The sequence below is a fragment of the Diachasma alloeum genome, unplaced genomic scaffold (genome assembly GCF_001412515.2).
Source record: "Diachasma alloeum isolate Michigan unplaced genomic scaffold, Dall2.0 Dall_scaffold_02298, whole genome shotgun sequence".
Classification (NCBI taxonomy): Eukaryota; Metazoa; Arthropoda; class Insecta; order Hymenoptera; family Braconidae; genus Diachasma; species Diachasma alloeum.
In genome coordinates, this window is record NW_021682158.1 from 14,793 (window position 1) to 38,707 (window position 23,915).

The 23,915-nt window shown below is 39.3% G+C and overlaps 1 pseudogene; it reads right to left on the bottom strand.

Moving 5' to 3' along the window:
• Positions 1-771: 771 nt before the first annotated feature.
• Positions 772-2,077, bottom strand: LOC107046837 (annotated as a pseudogene).
• Positions 2,078-23,915: the final 21,838 nt, after the last annotated feature.

Sequence of the window (23,915 nt, forward strand, 5' to 3'; positions counted from 1 at the left end):
GGGGGAGGTAAGGGGGTGCCGGGTGGAGAGGGGGGTGAGTGTGTGGTAAGCGGGTGGTGGATGGTAAGGGGGGCGATGAGCGGGGGGGGGGGAGAGGCTGAGTGGGGGTGGTGGGGTGAAAAGAGGGGGGGTAAGGGCGGGAATCGTAAAATATTCGAGAACAAGTATCAGGTGACTATAAACGTGGAGGGGGTAGCATCTGGCGAGCCTTAGGTAAACACAGCTCCAATTAAGAGCACTTGTCCGGAAGAGTCTGGTGTTATGAATGCGTTAACAACAGACAATAAAACACTTGTACAAATTTGACATTTTCTACAGAGTTTTATTCAACATTTGGGTTTTGTGTCAATGATGAGTTACCTAATATTTCACTGAAAAGATCTGGTATGCAATAATAATAATGAATGAAAAGAGCATCTACCCATTCCATTCCTGATAGATATTAAAGGGCCTACAATTGATGCGACTAGACATCATTATAATTAGAATGTATATAACGGAGGGTGTTCCCTCATCTTCAGTATCGTCTTCGGTATTACCGATTTCAATGTCTTTATTTTTGCGGTTGATCAGAAGGCGCGTAGCACAGGTCATTGCGATGGCGATGAGTAAAATCCAATAAATACCTCCTGCGGTGCTGAATAGTTTCGGCGCAATGAGTGAAATACAGGTAAACCCAAGGTTGCGGCCGTCCTCGGTCTTCTTTTAAAAATGAATTTCACCTCTCTAGAGTTACAATACCCGTTCTATCAATTTGATATGCAAAACTGTTCAAAAAATATTGAAAATACCTTTACAAACAGGGGGTTTAGGGTCGATATTTTGAGTGTCAGCGTCGTCGAACTCGTCATCAATCTCGGGTCTCGAACACTGACGCGAGGTATTGGCCTCCCACTTCTTATGAATTAAATAATTACGTATATTTAAAACTGTCTGTAAGGCGCACTTGTACGCCTGAACGTCCATCTTGTTTTTCATGACATGGAGGTAATACAGTCTTGTCTTCATTCTGCAGATATGTATTGTTTTTAAAATCCGTTCCTGTACCTAAATTTATGGTCTCTCGTGCAGATAAGATCTGGAGATATACAGCCTCCTTACCACCAATAGTGAAAATACGGCGAGCATTTCTGCACAGCTCTCATATTATGTAAAGCGTCCCGCACTTCTGTATCCCCATCATGCCACTCGATTCCGTGATTGTTGGTTGTGAGTCTATTGTTCGTCTCACGCCAGCAGGTAGAAAGGTCTAAGTACGGGTAAGGTGCATTCAAAATCCAGTGCGAAAGAAATACTCCCTAATTTTTGCCACGGAAACCTTGGATAACGACAGCGACATCCATGTTGATGCGATCACCACAAGAGACTTTTTTATAATGAAGAAGCCGACAAGTGGATAAAGTAATATATCTGACGACGGAGGCGGGGGGAAATCGGGGTGGGGGAAATATATCAGTATCATTTTAATGTTTCAATTCAATTTATTCTTCATTCACAGCGAAAAAGTTACAGATTTTTGCGTTTCTGCTGCTACGCGATTTCAATTTTTTTCTGCATCAACTGCCAAGCATACTTCTTTAACAAGTTCGCCGGTGTATAATGTGACAATTTATCCAAAGAAATCACAAAAATTTTCAACATTCACATTTTTATATGCAAGATTGTGACGAGTCACGTCAAACAACTGTTCAAAATATTTGAAAATGGTTTTTATTATAATATCATGCGACAACTACTTTTTTCTATCACACTCCATGATTTCCATCCACAAAAAAGTAGTAAAGTTGTCCACAACACCTTGCTTGTACGTTTCTCCAGATATATTCTTCAAATACTGCATACGTTCAGTAATCCAGGTCTTCCGCCATGATAGAGAGCGTATCGTGCTATCCAACACGTAGATATTCGCCTTGGCCCCAACATCAGAGATGAGGATTGCTCTATAGCCGGAATTTGAACGGGTGAAACCAATTCTTTTACCTGGACCACAGGATATCGATGCAAATTTTTCATCATCCTCCGGTGATTCAGACTCATCAGCGAAATGCTCAAGCATGAGTGGTATATGTTCAGCCATGCAGTGCCATTCTGAAGGGGTCAGTGTGATCACTGTGCGGGGAAATGTTGCAATTATCCGCACCACAGGCGTGAGAGTATCCTTTTCACTCCACAATAAGCCGGTGGTCACTTGTTTTGTATATACTTTATTGATCGACAAAGAATCCGCAAGTAATAAAGGTTGATCCGTGAAAGTCCCCGCCAGTTTAGTCGTTCCAATATTTTGCTTCGTCACCACGGGAGGTTGGTTTTCTTTGTTTACAGAGGTGTCCTCTGCACTAGATTTACGTTTGGCTCCAACATTTTGTGAGGAGAAACCTTCCAATTTCCCCTCAAACAATGGTAACTCTTGAAGGGGTCTATAATACCCCGGAGATATGGTATCCATATGGTTAACACAGGCGTTATCGTCAATCATGGTTGAGATGTCTGTTTGGAACGTGCTGAGACTAATGTATATGAATGTCACGCCATCAGTACTGGCTTTTTATACGCACATATGGTCGCGTCGAGTGGGAAGGGAGCGCATGCGTATCCATATTAACGTTAGTGCACACGTGTTACACACACGTGTTGCACACATATACGGATTAAATGGTAAGTATTTCATATCAATTTTTGGTCTGTTAATCATTTATTGACATTACTAGCGTCTAGGAATGGAGATGGTGTAATTTATGCACCGGATGTATTGGTATTGTTCTATTATCCGCTCTGCCACAGTGAATGTTTACACAAGTGTTTCCCAAATTAGGACTCGAGACAATTTTCTGGAAACGGTTGACATGAATGTTTCATATTCAAATATCTGAAAAATGTATCAAGAGGTATTTTTTATTCTGGGAATTTAAAGGGTTAGGTGAAAACCTCACATGTTAGTTCAATTTTTCACTTGATACAAGTTAGACCAATTTTATTATGTCATACGTTAACCGTTTTACTAACGATCTTAAAAGTGCGAAACAGGCCTTCCATCGCTACGTGACTTTCCGCAGGAAGACCCGTGGTGTTTGTGAGAAGCTGAAATTGTGTTATGAATCCGAATTTCGTATTTTGCGTGTTGCCAACTCGAAAGATTATTGGACCAGAATGTACTCTCCTTTCGGGCATGGAGCTGCAGATGTTCCAAGGCCATATTCTGTAATAGAAGCGTCTTATCAGCCCGATTATACTGACATGTACACATTCAAAGACTCGTTTTTTCGTTTCCTTGTTGCCTCGTTTCCTTGTATCATCGTTTCTTTTCGCTTTTACTGCGAGATAGATTTTGCTGTGGAGGGAACACGACGTCAAGAATAAGAGACGACGGTGGCGCTGCTGTGGTGGAAATGGGCAACGCAGAGGATTTAGTTTTTGATACGGAACATGCACGAAAAATGGTACTTCTACCTCAAGACAATTTCGATAGAATTTACCAACAAGATGCAGGGTATGTACAAGAACCACGATTGACGGATCCGCAAACAGTGCAAACACCTGGAGATGTAGCGTCACGATTAGATACTGAAATGTCTTATATATTGAAATTATATCAGGACGTATTGAAACGTTACTTATTTTTCACGGGTAAAAAGGAGAGTGAAGAAAAGGAAGATCCCAATACCCCGCTAAGATAATTACATCCGTATGATAATGACTATCATATCAGTCGTACCAAAAAAGTATCAAAAACAAGCTAGCGCATTACTTAAGCATATTCACGAATCTGCGGGACAAGGGCGTTTAAGATGGGATGCATCAGGTATTGTCAAATTGGACGGTATATCTGGGTCAAATATTGTTGACTTGGTGAATGACTCGCTGAGGCATCGCCAGACAATAAAAGACAGGAAGAGAATTATTTGTTGGTTTCTTACGGGATATCAAAACACCAAAAGAGTTTGTTGGTAACAAAAGTTTCTGGATAATACGCTCACCACCGGCCACATCTACACCTACACAGGATGAACAATTAGACTCTCCAAGTAACTATTTCACGCCTAAGACATCACAAAGGAGTAAAAGAATAGCGTTCGGAGGTAATAATGACTCATCTAATAATTCAACAATAAAAGCATGGAGCAGGTTAAGTTAGAGGATACTTATTACAAACCCGAGGATCCTGCTGGTTTTTCTGGGGCCGCCAGAATTATACAGAACCATGAGAAAAAATACCTCGCCAAGACATTGTCCAGTGGCTTAATGCGCAGAATGCTTGTACTCTTCATAAGCCTATAAGGAGACGTTTTCCACAACCGTATTATAATGCAGATACGATAGATGATGTATGGGAGGCAGATTTGATTGATTTGCCAAAATTCAAATCATATAACGACGATACAACGTACTTATTATTAGTTATTGGCCTTGTAAGCAAATTTGCATGGGTGGAACCAATGGCCGATAAGACAGGGGTCGCTGTCCGTGAAGCATTCAAACATGTATTCGCCCAAGGACGTAAACCACGGCTATTACAAACAGATCGTGGAAAAAACTTCCTCGCCAACACGGTACAAAAATTATTAAAAAAAGAAAATATAGTATACCGTATTGTGAGAAATCCTCATATTAAAGCTGCTATAGTGGAGCGTTTCAACCGAACATTGAAGAAACGATTGTGGCGATATTTTACACACACAAAATTTTACCGATACATTGATACTTTGCAACAATTTGTGGATGCGTATAAGTCATATCATAACACGATTAAAATGACACCTGCGTCAGTGACACTTGCAAATGCGTATGAAGTAATAGAAAATATAAATAAATCGCATGAACGTCGTCAAGATAGAAAAATTTCTCAGCGTCCGCTTAAATACAGAGTGAATGATTACGTTCGTATCAGTAGGAGAAAAGGGGTCTTTGAGAAAGGATACGAGCCCAACCGGAGTGACGTGATTTTCAAAATTGTTCGTGCTCGCTGGCGTCAATTACTACCAACATATGAGCTTGAAGATTTAGCTGGAGAAGAAATCGACGGTTTTTTCTATGAAGAAGAACTAGCGCTAGTGAACAAAGACCCCACTACCAAAGCATATGAGATCGAGAAAATATTGAAAACCAAAGGGAAAGGAAAGAACAAACAGGTGCTAGTAAAGTGGGTTGGCTATCCTGAAAAATTCAATTCATGGATTCCTGCATCGAATATAGAAAACATCAAAAATTAAAAAAAGGATAGGAACAATTTTTATATCGTTTTATTGAGTGACAGTAGCATGGAATATTTTTCAGATAACAGCAACGAGATTCAGGACATATCTACCGCATGATGTGCGTTTGACAGGCACATGGGTTGTAGGTCTCATAGAATTACAATACCCCTGTAGTCTATTGCACATTCAAAACAGAGATGACGGTTATGTAGCCTTCATCAAAGGGGATGAACCTGTGGATGATCAAAGAAAAACTTTAGCCTATCCTGTTCCCCGCGGAATATACGAGAATCTGGAGCATTTGATAAAAGCTTAGAATCACTTACCACAGATTGGTAATCATATACTATTAGAAATAAAGAAACATGATTATGGTTATATAAAAATGTATCGTGTATGCGAGAGAAATGAATCATGTAGAGGCCAAATACATTTACTTAATTTGTCGTGGAAGCTGAGAAATATTTTGGGGATTGACCAGGATGCTGGAGGTGGTAACGGTCTTGGTTTTGAAGAAAATGAAAAAATTTCTGCAAAGAGCCCTGCTAGCCTGGTGCGAGCCTTTCCCGATCGTATGTACATATATTGTAATTTATGTGGACCATATGTGACAGGTGATGTTCAAACCTCGTTTTTACGTATAGCCCCTTGGCGTTCTTCTTGCATTTTGATGACGCGACGATAACGAATTTGAATTGTATTCTGTATGCCGAGTATGACAATATATTGGAGATTCCACGAGACAAGTTATTGTTGATTATCATAGTTAAGACGAGTAGTTCCAACGTAGGGATCACCGAGAGCGGACGACTATGGCCGATCGAGAAGTGCCTCTCGGACCTAAACTCACACGAACAGCTTGTCCGTATTGCGGCGCCGATATATTAACTAGAATTATCAATACTGCCAATAGTAAAACACAAATGATTGCTGTAGCCCTTTTTCTTCTCGGTTTTTGGTGTGTTATACCCTGTGTATACTGCATCGAAACATGTTTAACTCAACATCATTATTGTACCGTGTGTAAAGCTTATCTTGCGCGTTATCAACACTGATGGTGCTGCCATCTGCATTTTTTAATAAAAACCGAAGAACGTAATGGCAGGTGATCAGTGTACGAGAAACAGTGTCCGAGTGTGGAAGGACCATGGCTCCGAATAAACTGAAAGGAGCCGTTATTGACATGCAAGGGTTGGTAGGGCCTAAGGTGACTTTTGTTTCTAAAAAAATTGCCATCTTCTCAGTTGAGGGAAATCATAGTGGCCACTGGCTGATTGCACCACCATGCGGAGCAAGCGATTTCGATTTTGATGCTCGTCGTCAAAATTTATGGTTAACCTCAAATTTTCACCGTTTAGAATGGGACTATGGCTACACACCATACAAGTCGGTGAGTCAAATTCTCAGAGAGGCGACAAAAAATGTGGCTAGAATCTATGTGCGTGGATGTGAAAAATTAATGTTCTTACAACTAATTTTATCGAGAACTGTAGTTAATTTAGAAGATTATGCGCGTAGTTTTAAGCGTTCACCAGAAAATAAGCGTTTTGTATCTATCATGCTGAATCTAATTTACATGTTGACTGTCTGCGCGTGCCATAACGCAGTTAAATTAAAGATTTGGATTAGACAACATATTTATACAGAAAAAGTTAAGCTAAAGGATTCTCATATTAGTCAAATTTGGAGCGTCGATGCAGCTAAGCAATGACGACAAAAATTACGACATTTTTTATAGCGACAGCGATAGTGACGATACGATCTCGGAGGAAAATCCAACACCACCACCAGTGCCGACGAGACTTCCGAAAAAGGGCCGTGACGTTGCCGGAGCCGGGTGTAGGAAAGGTACCACTACAGTCATTGTATGAATACGTGACAGTTACTTGCTGCTCTACCTGCGACCAATGTCACCATCGGAGGAATATTTTCAGCGGATAAGATTTCCTTGCAATGCACCCGATCTTGTGCAATCATCGCTAATACCGATGAGTCCAATCAACCAGGAACACATACTCTGACCATGAGGTGAAGGTAACGTACTTTGACAGCTATGGAGTTCCACCGAGAGATTGCAGGTTTGCACGCTGTCTTAGAAGAAACTGTCGAAACTATGAATACAACCATAACCAACTCCAAAGCGTCACAAGTAGCGTGTGTGGTCACTATTGTGTTGTTTTCCTTCACTGGCTTAGTAATGGGTTATCTTTGTCATGTTTCTTGGGGAAATTCTCTGATAACAGTGAGCGTAACGACAAGTTAATTGTAAGAATGTTCAAGAAAATAATGAAGAATAAATTCGTCATTAGATTGAAGAAAAAATTTGTAAACCTATCCGGTAAAGGATCAATTGTTCAAAAATGTGTGAATAAACAATTTAATATATTGTAAAATTTATTCGTTTATTTCATTTGAAATCTCCTCAAAATCATGTCTTCTTCCTAATCTGTTCCTTAAAACTAGAGTTATTTTCTGCCAAAACCCTCGTTTCTATTTTGCGGCCGGGGGCATTGTCCCGTTGACCATTGTGTGGATAACGTCATAATGGCCCAAATGAGCTAGACATAAGACTAGACCGGCAAACGCATGGGGACCGCACTCTTTAATCGTTGAAAACACTTCCTTGGACGTTTTCTTACTGTGTAAATCGATCTAAAAATTATTTGATTGAAAATTCAGAAGAAAATAATTACAAATTGACGTACCATCCAGCTTTCCAGATTACAATTGTAGTGACTAAATACCCTATATCGAAACAATAACGGGAGTAGGGTGGGGATGTAGATGTTACTTATAAGCAAGTCCCGACATTCGTCGATACACTGTTGCTCAGAGTGTTCCATTCCGATCAACTCGATGGGCCGGACTACAATACCTGTCTACGGATTTGAATATTTTAACTCGCCGGAGGGAATACCTACATATCACATCACTATGGAAACAGACAAATACGCCATGTGCTTTTTCATCCTCTTATCCACTCTGGTCTTGAGCGCTGCTGCACTAATGGTTTTCTGGATTATTTATGTTGATCAGAATTATTAACGGCGAATTTATTGGAAATGTAACCGAAATGTTGAATAAAACTCTGTAGAAAATGTAAAATTTGTACAAGTGTTTCATTGTCTATTGTTAACGCATTCCTAACACCAGACCCTTCCGTATAACTGCTCCTAATTGCAGCTATGTTTACCTAAGGCCCAGTCAGACGCTACCCTCTCTAGTCCATACGCAATACCCCCTTCCCGTGGTCACTAGGAGGTGGATGGAATTTTATCATTGATTTTATGTTTTTGGGGGTGAGGAATCCGAATATGTTGTTTATTTTGTCCTCCCGTCGCGCAATCATTTGTTATAAACAAATTAGTCCCCATTTTTAGTGAATAAATGTTCTTCCGGGAAAACAAAGAGAGATACAGAAAAATTGTTTCAACAAAAGTTATGCCTCTTTCTTTCACCAATAAAATGATTTTTGACTTATCGAAATCGGTCCAATACTTCCCGAGATACAGGCTAAAGAGTGAGCGCGGGTGGATAGACTGGTGAGTATGGGCGCGGAGCAAACTATCTGAGTGAATATCGTTGGTTTGTACATTCTGTATTGAATTAGATTACTGCAGAAAGAAATAATATCTGTAATCTGTCGATTATTTCTATTTTCTCTCATACTCTTCATGTCGGGTAAGGGACAAAACGCGTTCCATGCTTCGAGAGGACAACGTAAAAATGTCGCCAGCAACTTATAATGATAATGTATAATTCCTGTTATCGGATGAATAGAAGACCCCTTCATATTGAAGATGAAGATATCTGAAAAGAGAAAATGATAAATTATGAGTCAANCTGAAGATGAAGATATTTGAAAAGAGAAAATGATAAATTATGAGTCAATTACATACAAATTCATTAATTTATCCTCCACCTTCATTCATGGGATTTTGGCATTTTTGAGACGAAGTGCAGTTACAATAGGAAATACATGACACCTGGTTAGCTCCGCAAGTACAAGTATTCCGTGAGCATGCTTTACATGTGCAAGGAGGAATTAGTTCAAATGATGGAGGAATCAATTCAGTTACTCGACTGGGCTTGAGAATACCATCGACATTATCAAACCCAAATAAGTCTGGATTCAATTTTTCTCTCATAGGATCAAGACAATTAATTTGTTCATATGTGATAAAAAATGCTCGTAAAATATGAAGACGGATCGATTTGGATGTAGGAGGCAATTCCGTGATGGAAAATTTGTTGGAATGATGGTAAGCCCAGAAACGGAGTTCATCAAAATTCATGCAGTATGCAAACAAACGATATTCGTTTAGATACACTGCTCCGCGCCCATACTAACCCGTCGACCGCGCAGTCTATCCACCCGCGCTCACTCTTAAGCCTGTATCTCGGGAAGTATTGGATCGATTTCGACGAGTCAAAAATCATTTTCTTGGTGAAATAAAGAGGAATAACTTTTGTTTTAACAATTTTTCTGTATCTCTCTTTGTTTTCCCAGAAGAACATTTATTCACTAAAAATGGGGACTAATTTGTTCATAACAAATGATTGCCCGACGGGAGGACAAAATAAATAACATTCGGATTCCTCACCCCCAAAAACATAAAATCCAATGATAAAATTCCATCGACCTCTTAGTGACCACGGGAAGGGGGTATTGCGTATGGACTACTCCACGTTCACAGTCACCTGATACTTGTTCTCAAATATTTTACGATTCTCGCCTTTACCCCCCCCCCTCTCCTCTTTTCACCCACCTCCCCCTAACCACCCCCACTAACCCCCCTACCGCCCGCCTACCACCCCACTCACTATCCCACTCACCCCCTTATCACCCACCACTATTGCTAGAGGTCACTTAATATTACTTTCAACTGCTGAACTGTTGATGATGCAATCTTCGCCGGAAGAGTTTTTTTGTTCTCTCCTTAATTCTTAGCAGACTAGAAGGAATTATCGATTCCTCACCAAGCGATTGTTTATAAGTTTGTAGACCTTCTGCGAATTGGTTGTCTGTTAGATCTGGCTGTACTCCCAATATAACTCCTATTTTACAAACTTGAAAAGCGGGAATACCTGTATTCTAATCCGGGTTTATTTTTTAATCCCCTCAATAAATTTAGGGCCTTTCTTTCTTTACCTGCTTTCTTGACAAAAAACAAGTTTATTCAAATAGTGTCGGAATTTTGATCCCACCTTTTGTGAATGGAGATTTTGTGTTGCTTAACTTCGAGGCATCCCAGATGTAAACAACGTACGGTTTTCGAGGTCTCTGTGTATTTCAACGTTTCTGGAGTTTAGTTCACCTTGCATTTTACAGTTTTTCTTGTTTGGAATTTCTTCGTTTTCTTTTAATTCACTATCACCCTTTCTTTTGGCCATTTCATCGATAATTATTATGTGTTCTATAAGAGATGCCTTCCCCCAATCCACCGTTTCTCCTATCGTCCCTCTAACGCATAAGCTCTTCCATAATAATATATTTCTAGATAATTAAAAGATCATAATTGAAAACTGAGAGGTTGGTTACAGTGGACTAAGCAGGGTTTCCTACTTGCCTCCATATGCTGGGATCCCTTTCGCTGGTAACTGGAAATGACTCGGTACGAATCATTAAATCAATTCCAATATGGTTGTTCATGAAAGGAGAATTGTTTATATTAATTGACAGTCCTAAAAGGACAAAACTGAAGTGCTATGTGCGAAACAGAAAATAGAAAAAACAATCTTCTGGAAGAGTTCAAAGCTTTAATAATTATAATTTAATAATCCTATAATTTTTGTTTGTTTAATTACAATATGATTTATCAGATGTAAGACTACTTGCACTAAGCTATACATTCTCCGTGAGAGGACGAAGTGTGAAATAATCTTTCGAATTTAAAAACCGACTGTAATGGTTGGGTGAATGAGGTGTTGCTCCGGCGGACATCCAAGCTAAGCAGCGTTGAGCTGGGTTAGTACTTGGATGGGTGACGGCTTCGGAGAACACCTCACTCGCATAAAAATTGCGGGCGGTAGATACGGTGTAGCGGCCTAGTGTCTCCATCTAGTCAGTGTGACAGATGGATATATTAGGGCACGGCACAATTGGCCGGCTGTGCGACTGGGGTTTTACATGGTTTTCCGTGCAGTCCTAGCTCGAATGGGGCACAGCTAAGAGTAAGACGGCCATGATACCGCAGATAACAATGAGAAGAAAAAGAAAGGAGGGGAGGCAGGCTAGAGGAGGGGTTTTCAAATCGAGAATTACTTCGATAAAACCAATGAAATAGAAAAAATAAAAAATAAAATCTTTCGAATTTCATCGATAAATATTATGCACCCTATAAATTAATATTTCAACCTTCATTATTGTCTCATGATAATGAAATGCTGAATTTTTAAAGATTTCGATGATTCCGGCAACGTCTAATTGTTCTCTGATCGTGCATTAGTATGCACTACGTACGCGACGGTTGGTGGCAATCGGGGCCATAAGGAAACTAAGGAGTAAGTGGGAAGGGAAAAACCGTAGTGGGGACGGAAGGAACTATTGCAGCGACGCCTCGCGCTGTGGTCGCCTCGCACAGACATATAATACCTAGACCGCGCATGTGGTGGGGGAAGCTGTACAGGTTTAGACAGAGAAAGATGCACTCGGTTCCTATTTATCCTTGTTCAGCAATCCTGAGTGTGGGAAGGAGATACTGCAGGGTGGGAGTCAAAATTTAACTGCGTAAGGGAAATCACGGAGAAACGTATTCTCATCATTTTATCACAAATTAATATTTTTTTTATCAGTAGAATTCGTGACAATTGAAAAAATTGTAAAAATGTTAGAATGGAGAATTTTTGTTGTGTGTGGTGTTGACCGATCAGCTGTCAATGCGGATCTCACTTTCTATGAGTATGATATAGTATAAATTACCTTTTTTGAAGACCATAAAAATAATAATACCAAATGATAATCATTCACTCGAGTACAATAATTGAGACCTATATCTTGAAAATATTGACATGTGATCATTAAAATTTTGGAGTGCCATTACGTACAACAATGTATATATGCAGTGTTTATTTTTCATGTATAAATGGTAATATTGCTTTATAATGAGCGTTTGCAATAGAGAATGTTATTTCGAGTGTTATCATTTGATTCAGTGTGTAGAGCCGGCTCACGATTTAAAAAAGTTGGATGAAAAGCTTTTTTCTGCACAAATTACGGGATGTGAATTATTCCTCAAATATCCAAGAGGACAATCAATCCAGAGGAGAAAGGTCTGACAACATTTTTCTTTCATCCTGGGGATTTAACAGATATTCTTTTAATAGTCTTCGAATTTAGTCTTGTTCTTGCATCTCTCATATTCATGTCATTTCCACGCCCGTCGTATCGAAGGTGTGTGTATTATTTTAAACGGAATTCACAAATCTAGTCCTAACAAGACACAGAAAATGCGCACCCGCAGTACAATTTATTCGAGTTCTAATATAACAATTACAGTAAATATTACTTTTAAAGATATTATTCTCGATGAAAAAAAAATCCATCAAACATTGGCATCTTCGAAAGAAGGTAAGAGATCATGTGTAAGTATCAAGACCTGAACAAAAAACAATAGCACATCAAAGGGGGGACTCAAGTGAAATTCGAAACTCTTCAGAGGGGACCTGAAAAACTAAGAAAAATTTCGTATTTGAAATTTGAAAAACAATACCTATTTTTATTCTATGGAATCTAACGAACATTTTGAAAAAAGAAAAGTTTGAATCCGATGAAAATTGTGGTGCGAGGGGCATTTTGAAGCGAAAAACACGAAAAACGTCGTTTTTCTTCAATGTATGGGATAAAATGGGTTGAGAAGAGAATGTTTCTTCGTTTTTAGGTACTCCATGATATGTCAAGAGTCGCTCAATAGTTATTTCTATCAATCGAAGAATTTCAAATTTCACTTGGGTCTCATCCTAAGCTCGTATCAAATTGATTTCTCCAAGGGATTTTTTGCATTCGACAATCGTACTCTCATGGGAGGGGAGGTCGGGCCAGCGTTCATATTCCATCAATAAATAGAAAACATGACTGTTTTTTACACTTGAATATTTCCATTTGTATCATTTTCTGGCTACCTCGCTTGTACTTCCCATGCCTTCCCACTCTTTCTTCTTCTACTCATTTCAATCTACCAATCAGCCCTAACCAGCCTCCCCTCCACAGGACTGTTAGACAGAGAAGAGTAGGGACCGTGATTCTCTCTCTCGGTCTGTATTCCTCAGATCTGAATGCGCGGTCTAGGTATTATATGTCTATGCCTTCAACACGATGAAAAGTGGTAACAGCAATTTCCCAACAGCTGAAATCAAAGGCTGAATGGTATAACCATGAGTTACGGATGAGACTGACTGCACTAAACATTGAATTTGGTGTTCCCCTGCAACTGCTAATGTTCGTTCAGAATGTATTTCCAACTGGAAACCACTTTGTTCTGAATTGAAAATATTTTCCGAACCTCTATCCATAATTAATTGCATGATATCAGAGACAAAATTATCGGCTGTTTGTTGCAAATGGTCTGCACTTTCAAGTATTTTCTTTGTAATGAATTTATTAATTTTTCTGCTTACAATTCTATGAGCTCGTTTGAAATTTTTCATCCAATGTGAGGATACTTCGAAACGAATATCCTCATGCCCAATATCTTTCCGGGCTTGCAAAGCCCATCTTTATAAATCTATATCATGTATAATGTGTCCCGCTTCAACGGAGTTTTTAAAATTTTCTAGAACGAACTGGCAAATGCGGCCTATTTTTTCTCCATAAGTTCCTCCCTTATTGAGTGTATGAGCCGAACGCTTCAATTGAGTTACTGATTTGCCTTTGCGAAATCGATTTTAAACCGTTTTTAATGCAAGATTTTTCAATTGTCAGCTCCTCCAAGGCTAGAATTCCACGGCTTTTGCTTTATAATCATCAGTCAATCCTTCTGAATCAGATGAACATTGATCGTCATTATCATCAAAACCCCATATCTTGTCATTATCCTCTACTATTTCAATTGATATATTCTTATAAGGCTTCTGGGATGCAAGTGTTTCCTCTTCAACAATGTCTACACCATTGAATTCATTCATGGCATCGAGTAGAATTTGGTCCAATTTTCCTTTTAATCCTATCTCTTATTGTGTTACTGGAGTGTTTTCCAATGGCGATTTTTGGAAAGTCATCAACAACAATTGAAGAACGTTAAGGGGATTGATCCCCATCTTTTTCATACAAGAATAATCTGAAATTATTATTATATATATTTTCTATTCAATAACCCTGGCTGACATTATCTGATGATTGTCGATGTACCGTCGTAAAAAATCTTCCGATCCCTTTATCGTATCACAGGTCGCCGTGGCTACATTTGGATCCTAATAATATAATGACGTGAAAATGCTCAAATAAATGCCTGATAATGCCATTTTGCCCCTTTTTTTCTTGTTCATCCTCGCCGTTCCAATTTGCTCCTTTTTGCCTTATAAGTTCCACATGTGTCATAACCTGAACTTACCAAGCAAACGATATATTCTTCTCTATTGACTGCACTACGCCACAATAGTATTCGTGATGATGAGAATCCACTTCGATTTAGCCTATTCGGATAGGCACGAAAACTCGGCAATGTATGTATTTTGTTATCGTAAGACTACTTATAGACCGTGTGTATCGATGGTGTATTTAAAAATAACTTCATTTTTGTGGTTCTATCGGTTGGGGTCAATATGTCAGTCATTAAAAGAAATTTTCTTGTGTTATACTCATAATATGGGAATTGCCAAAAAAATCAATAAAAAACAAACTCACGTATTGGAACTCGATTCTTCTTTTTCTCATGCATTCTAGATATTTGAAATACTTAGTTTTGAGGCTTTCGCGGCCATGATTAATGACATCTTTGGCTTCCGGATGTATGCCGCGTTTGGATTCAGCGTTGCGCCGACGTTTCGCAAACATTGCAGTCTGCATCTTCAGAGCTATGAGCGCCGATTCTGAGCTCCGATGTCTAGGGGTAGTCCTTATATGCCTTCCCTTGTGGTGGTGGGGGAAAGGGAAGGGGGAGTAGTCAGCCAATCATGTTTTTAATTGATCAGCTGGTCAATCAGCATAAGTATCTGTGTTGGCGAAAGGACACAACTTCGCTGTTGGCCCTAAAAAGATCCCCACCGAGGAAATCATCAGTCGTACCGAGATAGCGATTTACCATCTTCCTCAGGAGACCAGCAATGAGATCCGGAGGCAGTTGTCTAACATCCTCCACAAGGCCACTCCCCCTGGTGACAATATCACCGGGGAGGAACGCCTCGCACTGCGTAGTCTAAAGGAGAATAATGATCTGATTATTCTTCCGGCAGACAAAGGCAATGCCACGGTGGTTATGGATAAAGACGACTACTCCGGTAAGCTCAGTACGATGTTGGGTGACTCCAGAGTTTATGTTAAACTTAGGAAGGACCCTACTCGTACAATTGAGCGAAAAACTGCTGATCTGCTGAAGACGGCTGGTTTCTCGGCTGAGCTGACGAAATTCCTCACCCCTAAAAAATCCTTTCCCCCTAGACTCTATGGACTCTCCAAAATCTATAAAGAGTCTGTTCCTCTCCGTCCCATTGTCAGCAACATTGGAGCGCCAACTTACCAGCTGGCCAAGTTTCTCACGAACCCACTCCAAAAGTTGACTGGCCGGAATGATTCATACATTCAGAACTCACTGAATTTCGTCAACAAACTGAGAAATCTCTGGACTTCTTCAGATGATATCCTAGTGAGTTTTGATGTAGAATCACTCTTCACTAACGTCCCAATCCCAGAAACCTTGGAAATTATCAAGAAATCCAAAAACATCTCTTCCCAATTCCTTCCCCTGATTGAGCATTGCTTGACTTCTACATACTTTCAGTTCGAAAGAGAGTACTATGAGCAGAAATCGGAAGCGGCAATGCGTTCTCCTATTTCCCCGATGATTGCAAATGTATTCATGGAACACTTCGAGAACGAAGTATTGAAGTCAGCACCTCACAAACCTACTGTGTGGTTCAGGTATGTGGACGATACCTTTGTCATCTGGCCACATGGAAAGACTGCTCTAACTTAATTCCTAGAGTTCTTGAATACTCAGCACGTGAGCATCAAGTTCACTATGGAAATTGAACAAGATAGATGTCTTCCATTCCTAGATGTCCTGGTTCGACGCACCGAGGACGGCACTCTAGGCCACCAAGTATATCGCAAGCCAACCCACACAGATAGGTATCTCAATGCTACCTCCCATCACCACCCCTCCCAGAAGAATTCCGTTATTAGCGCCTTAATGTATAGAGTACTCACAATCTCTCAACCCTCCAACGTTGACAGTGAAGTTGAACATCTTGAGATAGCTCTGACCAAGAATGGATATAACATCCAACAAATTCGGAAGGTCAAGCAGAAGCTACAGAGCAAGCTCTCATCTCCCGAAGAGGAGACTAATCCTGAGGAAAACCAGGAAAGACCAAAAGTGGCCCTCCTCCCCTATCTGAGAGGCACAACAGAACGCATAAATAGAGCACTTGACAAACATAACATTCGAACGATCTTCCAGCTTCCAAAGAAGATCGGACAGATGCTGCCAAGTGCAAAGGATCCAAGATCACCTCTGAGCACACCAGGAGTGTACGGGATCCCCTGCTCATGCGGAAAAGTGTACATTGGAGAAACCGGGAAGATCAGTATACGGATCAAGGAACACCAGTGGTGCTCCAAATACGATCACTTAGAACAGTCTGCCCTGGCTGGACACTGGACATACTATCCAGTACGACCAAGCCAGAATGTTGGCCAAATCTCAAGGGTATTTTGAAAAGAAATACCGAGAGGGTTTGGAGATCCATAAAAACCCTAACCTCAACAGGGACAGAGGATATCAAGTGAACACCATTTGGAAAACCGTCCTCCCGGTTTTTTAATTGACCAGCTGATCAATTAAAAACATATGATTGGCTGACTACCCCCCCTCCTCCCTTTCTCCCACCACCACAAGGGAAGGCATATAAGGACTACACCTAGACATCGGAGCTCAGAATCGGAGCTCATAGCCCTGAAGATGCAGACTGCAATGTTTAAGAAACGTCGGCGCAACGCTGAATCCAAAGGCAGCATCCATCCGGAAGCCAAAGATGTCATTTGAAATACTTGCATAAACATGAACGGTGAATTCAAATCGACCAGAGGTCGCCGACCGATCAGGACACATCGCACGGATGATTACAATATTTGAGGATGATCTTAACGGCGAAATTCATACTTTGAAAGCAATAATATATTAATTCCATTTCCTGATTGTTTGTAATCGCGTGATATGAGTTCGTGCTTATGTGTAAATGAAAAGTCAAAGTTATCTTCATTTTGGATGGACAGTTTCAAGGAAGAATGAAAAAAATTAGGCGAGTAAAATTTTTGATATGGGCACTTTGGTTAGATAATGATTGAAACATCATGAGTAATGATTAGATAATATCATTCAGAATATTTCATGTAGAATTATCATGCAAGTTTGCATAACTTTGAGTTGACCACGTTAAATCCAAGGGGTGGTTTACCCCTGAAAGGGTGGTCTGGCGGAAACCCTGAAACACGTCGATTTATTTCTTCGATTTTTTATCAAAGGCACCAATTTTCAATGAGATTCAGCCAAATTGAGATTTCTTACACTGAAAAATGTATGGAAAAAAATCTAATTTTGTTCAATAAATCATTCAAAAAGCCAAGCCGTGTGAACTAACCCTATATCCATAAAAACCCCTCCGAATGAGTAATTGACTGCAGAAAAAAAATTGAGACAATATTGCGTACTTTTCGAGGAATCGCGAAAAATTATTTTTTGGAGTGAACTTCAAACGCCATTTTCTGCCCTCTATGACTGAATTAGCACGTAAAAAAATACGTGGTCAATCATTTTTCATGTAGAATAACATATGTCAAAATGAATAAAATCGGTGAGGTACACCTGGGGACCTTTCCTTGTAAGTTTCCCCCTTCGAACCCTACAACTTGTATTTGAATAATTTTGCTGTCCCCCCCCCCCCCCCTACGAGAAATATTAAGTCATACTGTTTCAAATAGGACACCCTGTATAGCTAAGTAAACCAATAGGTTCAAATGCTCTAAATAATAATTTTAAAAAAAGCCACTCCACTGGAAACATGATAGTCAGACCTTTTTCCAGCTCAACTGATTGTGGGTATGAAACAGTCAAACAGAAGATGTATTATTATTGGAATCGAGGAAATCAGAACTCCTTATTGTGTGGGAAGATAAATGGTGGATGGGAAGGATCGTCGGTAGACACTTGAGGTTCAATTCATTTGAAGCCACTTTGAAGTTGCCATGTGAACATAAGTCTTCATATGAATTCCCTGTTGAGGAAAAAATTGTCTCTGCAAGTTTTTCCAACATTTTATAAATTAAAACCAACACTTTCACAATTCCAAAACGATTAGAAAATGCCAACCATCGTCAAGTCATTGATTATCAAATAAATCAGGTATATTAACACTCCGTTGGTCACACTATGAGTGCCGTGTGACACTTTTTGCGATTTCTACTTCTGAATGGAAGCCTTGTAATCGTCCAAATTTTAGTTTTGGTTTTTTTGTGTTATATCGACCCATAATGATCCAAAAAGTCCGAAAATTCAATTTTTTTTAAGGACCATGTCCGTATGTGTGTATATATGTGTGTATGTTCGCGTCTAAGGTTTTTCTTGAATTATTTGCCAATGAACCGATTTAATTGAATCATTTTTTTTTTCAAATGTAGGTATCGTGGAGCCCTATTCATTGACATAAATTGAAATTTGAATCATTCATTCATTTTTTTTTAATTTCGATTTTTTTTTTTGATCAGTTATCCTACGATAGCTAAAAAAAGATTTTAAAATTATTTAATAATGGCTTAAAATGATTGTTTGGATATCCTTTCCACCGAGTTCGAAGCTGGAGGCGATAGCACTAATCATTGTTTCCATTGATGTAAAAATTTGGAAACATTTTTCATTCATTGAAAATTAGAATTCTGGTCATATCTTTGGATATCATGCTTCAAATTGATTCAATCATAGCTTAAAATTTCAATTTCAACACCACTCTGTGGAAATTGAAAGATTATTACGATAGCTATATCTGTAGGTTGGATTTTTGTAATAATTTGAAAATTTTGGATTGGCATGAATTTTCCAGGAAGCTTCCCAATGGTTTCTTTAAATATGATGGTTCAAAATCATTCAATTATCCATGGACATTGGCCTTCTAGCCATCCCTGTGCCACAAGCATAGTTGACTCAAAATGCACCTGAAAGACACCATGAATGCACCCTGGTACGATCCAAGAGACACCCAAGAGGCATCTTAAAAATACCCCTGCTACGCTAGACATTGGCCTTCTGGCCAACTCTGCGTCACAAGTTAAATCGACTCATAGACATCTTAAAAGCATCCGATGGGTATCTTTAGGACACCTCAAGCATATTAGACAATGGCGTCTTAGCCATCTATTTTTCATAAGTAAAATTGATTCAAAGAATACCTTAAATACACCTTGAAAGCACCCTGGTACCATCCAAGAGATACTCAAGGGGCACCTTAAAGCCACCTTGAGCACACTAGACATTGGCGTTCTTGCCATCTCTGTGCCACAAGCATAGTTGAGTCAAAATGCACCTGGAAGACCCCATGAATGCACCCTGGTACGATCCAAGAAACATTCAAGAGGCACCTTAAAAACACGCCTGCTACGCTAGACACTGACCTTCTGGCCAACTCTGTGTCACAAGCAAAATCGACTCAAAGAGCACCTTAAAGGCACCCGATGGGTATCTTTAGGACACCTCAAGCATATTAGACACAGGCGTTTTAGCCATCTATTTTTTATAAGTAAAATTGATTCAAAGAATACCTTAAAAACACCTTGAAAGCACCCTGGTACCATCCAAGAGATACTCAAGGGGCACCTTAAAGCCACCTTGAGCACACTAGACATTGGCTTTCTAGCCATCTCTGTGCCACAAGCATAGTTGAGTCAAAATGCACCTGGAAGACCCCATGAATCCACCCTGGTATGATCCAAGAAACATCCAAAAGGCACCTTAAAAACGCGCCTGCTACGCTAGACACTGGCCTTCTGGCCAACTCTGTGTCACAAGCAAAATCGACTCAAAGAGCACCTCAAAGAAACCGTAGACACCCGATGGGCACCTTTAAGACACCTTAAGCATATTGGACATTGGCCTCCTAGCCATCTCTTTTCTATAAGTAAAATTGACTCAAAGAATGCCTTAAAGACACCTTGAAGGCACCCTGGTACCATCCAAGAAACACACAAGGGGCACCTTAAAGCTACCTTAAGCACACTAGACATTGGCCTTCTAGCCATCTCTGTGCCACAAGCATAATTGACCCATAGAGCACCTGAGAGACACCATGAATGCACCCTGGTACGACCCAAGAGACACCCAAGAGGCACTTTACAGACAGCTCAACTACGCTAGACATTGTCCTTCTGGCCAACTCTGTGTCACAAGTAAAATAGACTAAAAGAGCACCTCAAAAACACCTTAAAGACACCCGATGGGCACCTTAAAGATACCGCAAGCATACTAGACATTGGCCTTCTACCCATCGCTGTGCCAAAATTAAAATTGACTCAAAGAGCACCGTAAAGATACTTTGAAGGCATCCTGGTACCACCCAAGAGACACCTGAAGTACACCCGACATCTTCCTTCCAGTGGTTTATACGTGAAAAATAAAATCCACCTAAAAGTTACCTTAAGTGCATACATGCACCTTATATCCACCTTATGCGCAGTTATGTACAAATAGCCTCACCGTAAATTTAAATACTGATGATCACTGAAATTGAATAATTCGAAAAGATTTTCGGAGAAAATGCATCGTTGAATAACATTTAAGCCACGGTGTCAACCAAAATTAGAAAAAATTTCGTCTAATCGTTAAAAAACGAAACAGAAAATGTATCTCTTAAAGTAAATACCATATGATTAAAACAAAAATGGCAGTCCATAAAGTGACAAAGAGATGAAGAGAGTAATAGAACCATAAGAAGACAAATCGGCTATATAAGAAAAAAGATAATGAGGATAATCATAGTAATCATTAAATGATAACAATTGGATTAAGTTGATCACAGATAATGAATTGAAATTGATATCTAATAGAAATAAATGAAATAATATGGAAGGATAAATTTGATATACAATAAAAAACAGACAGGGTTGTAAGCCTTTTTGGCAGAAGCCTTGTGACATTTACTTTTTTTTCTACCAATTCCATTGGTAATAAGCTTCCGAATGGATCCGTACAATTTCGCAGATGATAACTACTCAAAAAGCTATTCATATTGGTAAGGAGAATAAACCACATCGACCTCTGATTCTGTCAGAGCTATACAATTTCATCCTGTAATGTCATAAGAGCTACAATTTTACCAAATTTCAACTTCTTACTTTTTTTCTCGAAAGTTATCGTGCGCACAATGATTTCTTCATAAAAATGAATAATCCCGATTATTACCAAACCGTTCTTAGTGGCATAATAATTTTTTTATTTGATTTTATACATATTGAATTGATTTGATATTGATTTGATTTTTATACGTATTGAATTGAAGTATTATTACAGTTAGTAAATAAGGGAAATTTCATTACCATTGCCTTCAACAGGCGCGTTGTTGTCGGGGCGACAACTTTTCAAGAGTGGGAGTAATGTTGCGTATTTGTTCCCTCTCAACCAACTTCATGTTCGACCGTCCTTTTTTTTAATATGTTTTTTTTTCTATTCCACGGACGCGTCCAGTCACTATTTGTAATTTTTTTTTCCTATTCATTTCGCCCGAAAATCGTTAATAAAGTTATTTACTATTATTCATTTAAATGGACCTATACTTTACAATATATTCTTCTACAGACGCGCATAGTACTGAACATAAACATGTAGTTTGCCTTGAATGGCTGAGAATTAATGAGAGATTTGAAAAGAGGGACGGAATCCGGCTGAATTTACTTCTCGAATTGACTTCTTAGGATTAAAATAACTTAATTAAGACATCCTATAAACGTCTTACCCATGGTGCTCGCCTCTCTCATAAATTTAAACANATCTTCAGCCCCGTACATCGCATTTTATTCCGTTAAAACGGTGATTGTGACGCATAATCCAAATTGTGAGGTGCCGATNGTTTGCCTTGAATGGCTGAGAATTAATGAGAGATTTGAAAAGAGGGACGGAATCCGGCTGAATTTACTTCTCGAATTGACTTCTTAGGATTAAAATAACTTAATTAAGACATCCTATAAACGTCTTACCCATGGTGCTCGCCTCTCTCATAAATTTAAACATATAACTCTATCGAATAGAAGAAAAAGAAACGTCTTCATCTTGAAACGTATTTTCCCCAAAATATCCGATTCTTCGAACACGTACAATTAGACTCATCTCATGAACTGAAATATTAATCCAATCCAAATTAGGCAAAAGGATTCACNCAGCATTTAGAATTCCGCTCGGGGATTAACTAACCTGAGGCGGCTAATTGTTTAGNAATTAAGACATCCTATAAACGTCTTACCCATGGTGCTCGCCTCTCTCATAAATTTAAACATATAACTCTATCGAATAGAAGAAAAAGAAACGTCTTCATCTTGAAACGTATTTTCCCCAAAATATCCGATTCTTCGAACACGTACAATTAGACTCATCTCATGAACTGAAATATTAATCCAATCCAAATTAGGCAAAAGGATTCACATTATATTTACATGTATAACGAACATGTGGGGATGTTCGTTAGGACACGATGCTGCCATCAAAACAACTAACCCCCCGTGACATAGGAAGGCGACCCGTGAGTAAAAGGTAGCGAGAGAGAGCGTTTCACTTTTCCACCCCGGGGTGGTCAGAAGCCCAATCCTCGTGACGACCATGAGGTTTGGGGGTTTCCACGCCATGGTGTGGCTAAANAAATCCACCCCTCTCTCCACAACCTAGCACACTGAGCGAACCCAGGACCGTTACCTTTCCCCAGAAATCTAGTTTTCTTCCTTTTTGTGTAAATTTTTGAGGTTTTGGAATCAATTAGAATTGGTTTTGCAGAATCATGCAGTTTGGTAATTCCGGCTAAAAATTACCTGGCGCCCATAGATTTTTGTATTTTTGAGTTTAACTAGATGAAGGGGAAGAAGGGCGAAGGTAATAGGCATTTTTCACCCCCATACGAAAATGTCACGTTACACATGAAACACACGATCAACTAATGACCGTACTTTTGATAAGAAAAATAGAAAATTTACACTTCTTAAAAAAAAAATAGACCAATACCGAACTCTACCTCTGTCATAGCTATGACATTTCATCAAATACAAAATAGCATAAATTGTTGTTATGACTTTTTAAGTCATCTAGAGACGAAAATCATTGATAAAATGACGATGTGTAATTTTTTACAAACAAAGATTTTTGGATAAATTGCTCCATGCCCGGATGTACTGAATCGACTGATACAAAATTGTATGGGCCATTCCGCCAAATATCGGCGGAAATCTGGCCTCAAAATTTTCGACAATTTTTTTTTTGCTTCTTCGCACTAGTTATGTAGAGAAAAGAAGATTTCTCGAGTAGGAGAGGTCCCGCCTTTTAA